At 43.3% G+C, this 6,543-nt stretch overlaps 1 protein-coding gene across 5 annotated transcripts in view; it reads left to right on the forward strand.

Annotated features, from left to right (window-relative positions):
- The window catches only part of LOC149562762 (transferases, transferring hexosyl groups), a 94,967-nt gene that overhangs the window by 62,941 nt on the left and 25,483 nt on the right, over positions 1 to 6,543 (forward strand). The window lies entirely within an intron of this gene.

Here is a 6,543-nt window from a genome sequence, read left to right on the forward strand (position 1 = left end):
GCTAGAAGTAAAGTCATTTTTAGGGCACATCGGTTATGACCGAAGATTTATTAAAAACTTTGCAAAAGTTTCTTACCCGTTGGACAAACTCACCTGCAAGGGTGAACCTTACAGATGGAAAGCTGAACAGAATGAAGCTTTTGAGGGATTGAAAACAAGATTGGCCACAGTTCTGATTTTGGCCTATCTGAATTGGGACAAAGAATTTCATGTTCATATAGATGCATCGAATTATGCCATCGGAGCAACACTGGCACAGATAGGTGACCATGGATTGGACCATCTAGTGTATTTTGCAAGTAGATTGTTATCGAAGGTAGAGAAAAACTATAGTACAATGGAGCGAGAGGCGTTAGGGATGGTGTACATAGTGCAGAAGTTCAAACATTACTTGTTGGCCACACCATTCATATTTTACGTAGATCATCAGGCACTGCTATACTTGGTAAATAAGTCAATTATTCAAGGAGGAATAAGTCAATGGTTGCTATTATTATAGGAGTTCACATTTAAGATTGTGGTACGACGAGGGAAAAGTCATGTAAGTGCAGATCATCTGTCGAGAATAAAATCGGGGGAGCCAACAAAGGGAATTAATGATGATTTTCCAGATGCACAACTATTTCATGTTACAGTACTACCATCCTAGTACACATGTATTGGAGAATATCTATCAACGGGACCGTTTTCGAGTGAAATGCCTCCAAATGAGAGAAGGAAACTGGTGCTGAGGAGCCGAACGCTTCAGTTAATCAATGGGCTATTACACAAAATGGGACTTGATCAGATTTTAAGGCAATGCGTCCTAGAGGAGGAAATTCCAAAGGTATTAAAGGAAGCACATGAAGGATCGGCAGAGGACACACGGGGCCACAACTGTGTAGAAGATACTTCTGGGAGGACTATGGTGGCCAACCCTACACAACGATGCTAGGGAGTCGGTCATTGCATGCGATACATGTTAGTGAGCCGAGAAACCATTAAAGAGGGACTTCATGCCTCTGAATCCCTTGCGCACATAGGAACTCTTTGAAAAATGGGGATTGGACTTCGTCAGACCTTTGAAGGTGAGCAAAACTAGGTGTCGATACATTGTGGTAGCGACGAAGTACCTCACTAAGTGGGTGGAGGCACGCGCACTACTGGATAACTTGGCAGTAAGCATAGCGAGATTGATTTATGAGCAAATTATTACGAGGTACGGGATCACATTGCAGTTGACAAGTGATCGGGGAGGACACTTTGTTAACCATGTTATCCCACTGCTCACTACTGAATTTAAGATCTATCATTCATTGTCGAGCCCGTACTATCCGAGAGCCAACGGACAAGCTGAAGCAATGAACAAGATCCTTGTCGGAGCGATTTATAAATCCTGTGCAGTTGAGGGAGAAGATTGGGAAGAAAAGTTACCATTAGCCCTATGGGCGTATCATACTTCATATAAAGTTACTATAGGACATACCCCATTTCAATTGATGTACGGACATGAGGTGGTGGTACCGACAGAATTCATGGTATCGAGTTTGAGGATAGCAATTGAGAACAAGTTGGGCGACATGGAAAGCTTAAGGGAGAGATTATACAATTTGAACAAACTTGATGAGCAATAGCTGCAGGCACAGTGGGCCATCGAAGTTACACAAAACAGGCGGAAGACATGGCATGATAAGTACTTAAAATTAAACAAGTTTCAATCGGGCCAGCTAGTGTTGAAGTATAATGGACGGAATGAAATCAGACCTGGAAAGTTCAAAGTCAAATGGGTCGGACCGTACAAAATACAGGGAGTTGGCAATAATGAGGCAATCAAGTTATGGGTGCTGGACGGGAAAGAAATACCAGACACAGTGAACAGGTCGAAGTTGAAGATATATCATGAAAGAAATGTCCCCCCATCGACAAACAATTAAGAAAGAAAAGCGACTGTAAATAATGTATATATGTAAAATAAGTAAGTAAAATATAGAATTGAACATAGTTTTTAAATAATAAAAGATCAGAGTATTAAAACGGAAGCAACAAATTTGGAATGCGAGTGTTAAATTAAGGTAATTATGGGAAAGACCACACCGTATGATTTGTCGTACAACCTCCATATAGAAACCATCGTACGACAAGGAGGGAGAGAGCGGTAGAATTTTGTGAACCATATGATGCAGAGAAAGGAGAAATTAAAGCCCGTACGACAAAGTAGCCCACACAGCTTAAAGAAAGACCGTATGGCGTACGGTGACAAGGTAGCCGAGACATCTTAAAGTAAGAGCGTATGGTGAAGGCGAGGGAAGAGCGATGCCCGTACGGTGAAGAAGAAAAATAGGAAAAGGCATGGTGAAAAGGAGAAACCAGACCTTGTCATACGGTGAATAGAAGAAGGTGCCATTGAAAGAACCATACGGTGGATCGGAAGGAAGGCAAAGCTCGTACGGCGCAGGGAATGAAAAGCGAGGACCATATGGTAAAAGGAAAGCGAAGACAACTGAACAAGATCCATACACCGTGCGGTCAAAGAAAAACGAATAGAAGGCCATACGTTCGACGAAACAAAGAAGCAAATTGCCGTATGACTATCCTTACGACTGACTTGGGTGAAAGTCAAGGTTAAATCGTATGGTTGTGGTGAACCACCATACGACCGAAACAAGCTGAAAGCCGCAAGTACTGTACGGCCATAAAGAAGAAATCAGAAGGGAGAAAAAAGGGGAAGCGCACGACAAAGGCATGAAATAAAGAAAGAACCATTTTTGTACACCAAGCAAGGAGCCACTTTATTGGACGGCTAAGACAATCACAGGAGGAGATATCATTCAGCAAGGAAATGTTGTAGCCGTACAGTAGAAGCCAAGAGAAGGCTGTACGGATCCGTACGGACACCAATTGAGGAGAGGGATTTTGTCACTGATTTGTACGGGGAAGCAACTGACTTGACGGTTTGTGATCTATCCAACAAAACAACAAAGAAGTGACAGTTATGCAGTCAACTGGAAAAAGGGGTTGGAAAAAGAAGCTAGACAAAGACGCAGCCATGAATATGAATGTGAAGACATTGCCATCTGGAATTTGTGTAGCAAGAGGGACCAATACAGATCCAAGTAAGAAGAAAGTAAAGCAACCAAAACAGCCGACAGATATTCCTACAGTACAGAGTGTTACATTCGAAGGGTTAAATGGTGCAGAATGTCGGAAGTGGTGGCAGGAGACTCCAGACAACTACCAAGTGAAGGCTAGTACCCGGAAAGCATAGGTAGAATGGGTGGTGCAAATGCTAGCATTTTGTATCAGAGACTACGAAGGGTTTCTACGCATAATGACAGAAACGTATGATAGGTTCTCTCGAACCAATACGTTTGAATATCTTGGTTGCAATTTAGTAGTGTTATTCAAACCAACTGACTTTACACGGGTATTTGGGATACCTGGCCATGCTCAAGGCGGAAGGAAAATAGAAAGTAAGCCTAAAAAGATGAGCCGCAAAGTGAAGATGCTATTGATATAGCTCGTGTGTGGAGACTTGTCGTAGGCAGAGCAGGAGGCTCTTTCAGATTCATCAAAGGGTAGAGGGTTAAAGAAATCTAATATTTAGGACGGACACTGGCGGTGTTTGATGGACATCATGAAGAGCCGCCTCACAAGTTCTAGCCGTGCTTTGGATATTTCATTCCCACATGTAGCCATGATGAACGAGATTTTGCACGGTAGGGTATACGACTGGGACAACATTGTTGGCCAAACGGATGTCGAAATTTATGACATTGTAGCACAAGACATTCTATATGCTGCATTATGCTATCGGTCTGTTCTTGGATGCAACGATGTTGATGATCCCCAATGATGCACTGGAGGCCAAATCGGGACCACTCATGCCTGGCGAACCACCTATTATGCAGTGGAGGCATTTGTATACACTTGGCACCAAACCATCAGACATAAACGACTGAGGCCAGACGGTGGAAACACGGATAGTGGTTGAGAAGAGACGTCTTCAAAGGAGAGTGGGATCGAGGGGGAAGAGGAAGAGGACGAAGAGGTAGAGGTGATCACAGCTATGCCATTGAGATTTCCGTGGCCTGTACTTTTGGCTACGACACACTTGGCTCTTGTGAGCATACATGGAATTGCAAGGTTTGGTTAGTTCAAGCAGCCAATAGTGATGACACCAGTTTCAGTTGCGACACAGCTCACTGTAGAGACACGAGGTATTCTGGAGGCAATAGCAGAGGCACATCCGTCACCAACGGAGATAGCTGCTCTAGAGGTAACGATGGAACCGACTCGTGAGACTTTACCAGAGACGGGAGATGAGACATTGGTACCTGATACAAAGATGGGCATAGAGATAGGGGTAATGGAGGTACCAGCAAGTGAGGAGTTGGAGGCATCGGGTGAAATGATTGGATGTAGTGGGCTCTGATGCAGTGGTTACGGTGGATACGGCATTGCTAGCGTCACCTGAGCGAGATAGAGAGAACCAAACCTAGAGGCTGAATGCTTACCTGAGTACGCGGTTCCACCGAACCCTAGCACCTCGAGTGACGTACCTGTCGACACCCACGCGGGAAGTAGTTTTGGAGGAGAACCCATTACAAACCGAGGAGGTTGGGCAAACACAGGCTGAGGGAGTATCGCATAGCATTGTTGAGTGTATGGTGGAAGCAGTAGAGAGGGCTATGGGTGTGCAACAAGAACATCTAGTAGCGTGGGAGATAGGGATGAGAGCATTTCTTGTTGATGTAGTAGCTCTAGCGACTCGGGCTCGCTAAGTGTTAGCTTCGACAGAGACTTAGGCGTTTAACTCAGTAGTGAAGGAGCTGGAGGGAGTCATATCTTTTATGAGATTAGGATGTCTAGCTGCCTTTATAGTCTGTTTTGAGGAGAGGGGATGGTCGGATGTGGAGACTGCAGAGATGCGACAGGACTGGGCCACGACAAGAGATCCTGGTATGGAGAGCCGAGTAGAGGCTTTGACTCACGAGATAGTGAAGTTATATAGGGAGGTGTATTACACTCTTCGAAGGAGCTAAGCAAATCAGGGAGCAGCTGAGAGGGCTCGGTAGGAGTCAGTTGCGAGGTTAGCCTTAGAGAGGGCAGCCTGGGAATCCGAGAGACGGCCTTGTTAGATAGACAGAGTTAGCTACAAAAGTTGGCTGTGGAGAAGGAACAAGTGGTAGCAGGTAAGGAGAAAGAGTTGGGAGAAATTGCAGAGATGATGCAGTCAACCTTAGAGCTTCAGATGGAGGCAGAAGCAGAACTGAAGATTAGGAAAGAGCAAGTCTACAAGCTACGAGAGGAGCTGAACGAGTTGAGGGTGCGAATGGCCACTACGCTAGGGACGCATCCCTCTGTTTAGTATTTATGCATTGATGTGCTTTGGTTATTTTGAGTTTTGTTGTATTGTCGTTCGGAGACAACTTTTCTTTTGGGGGGGATGATGTTGATAAAATCTATATTGTAGCCAACAGGTAGAATAGTATCCAAACGGGCAGGGGACGCTTGAGTCACCCCTTCGGAAAGATATATGTAGACCGTTCGAGATAGACTTTGGATCATCGTTGTAATCATTGTATTCGGATTGTAAACATTGAGTGCATATATGAATAAAGTATCTATTCTGTGTTGTATCGTGCTATACTATATGTGTTAAGTATCTTTACCTTGTAAGGTAAACAAACCATATGATTTGTTCACCCTTGCCCAACCTAAAAACAACATAGAATCAGTATCGATTGTCCATACTCCAACATTAGGCGACTTGGTGGATCTAAGAATCGCCCTAAGATTCAACTGCTTGCAAATATTCTTATCAACTTTTTTGGTATTGTGTCTACTTTTATGGTTCTATTTCATTTCAAAGAAGGTAAAAACAAAACAAAGGCGCATATGTAAGATTCTATGAGAACTGCCTTTCTAATTTTTTGGTTCAACTTTAATGGAATATTACAACTTTTAATGTGACATGATAGATTGAGTTTAACATTGCTCACAAACATGATTCTGGCATCTTTGGCATCAGATTTCGCTATCTATTACGACTACCAGTTATAATGATGCTCCCAGCCTCTTCCCCTGAACCTGTCCATTGTCACTATCGAGTTCATCTGAAGACTTAGCATCTTCAATTCTATACTTCTGCCTTCATACAAATGCTTCTTGCCTCCTCCCTTGCATACAATACATTGCAGTCCAGCTAAGTTCATTAGTCCTCATATTAGCCCTTTCTCACCATTCCTTTCCCTCCAAAAGGTAGGGACTTCGGCTCAACCTAAGCTCTTGTTTGGCGAAATGCATTCGACAAGATTAAACCTTCCATAATGCAAATATTCAAGCCATTGAACAATATTATGTTATCGTGGGCATGTTAGAGTTGAAGAGTGGACAAAAGATATGGGGGGGCATTGTTGATGTGAGTTTTATTCCACTACAACATTCAAAATCAAATACTCAATGTTTCTAAGTGAAACACCAAAAGTAAAATTCTCTCTTGATATAAAGTTACTTCTTGTGCTAAGCTTGCAAAGTAAGATTACAAGGCAACTTCAAGGTTCT

The sequence above is a fragment of the Cupressus sempervirens genome, chromosome 4, assembly GCF_028749045.1.
Source record: "Cupressus sempervirens isolate cs-2001-9-10 chromosome 4, ASM2874904v1, whole genome shotgun sequence".
Classification (NCBI taxonomy): Eukaryota; Viridiplantae; Streptophyta; class Pinopsida; order Cupressales; family Cupressaceae; genus Cupressus; species Cupressus sempervirens.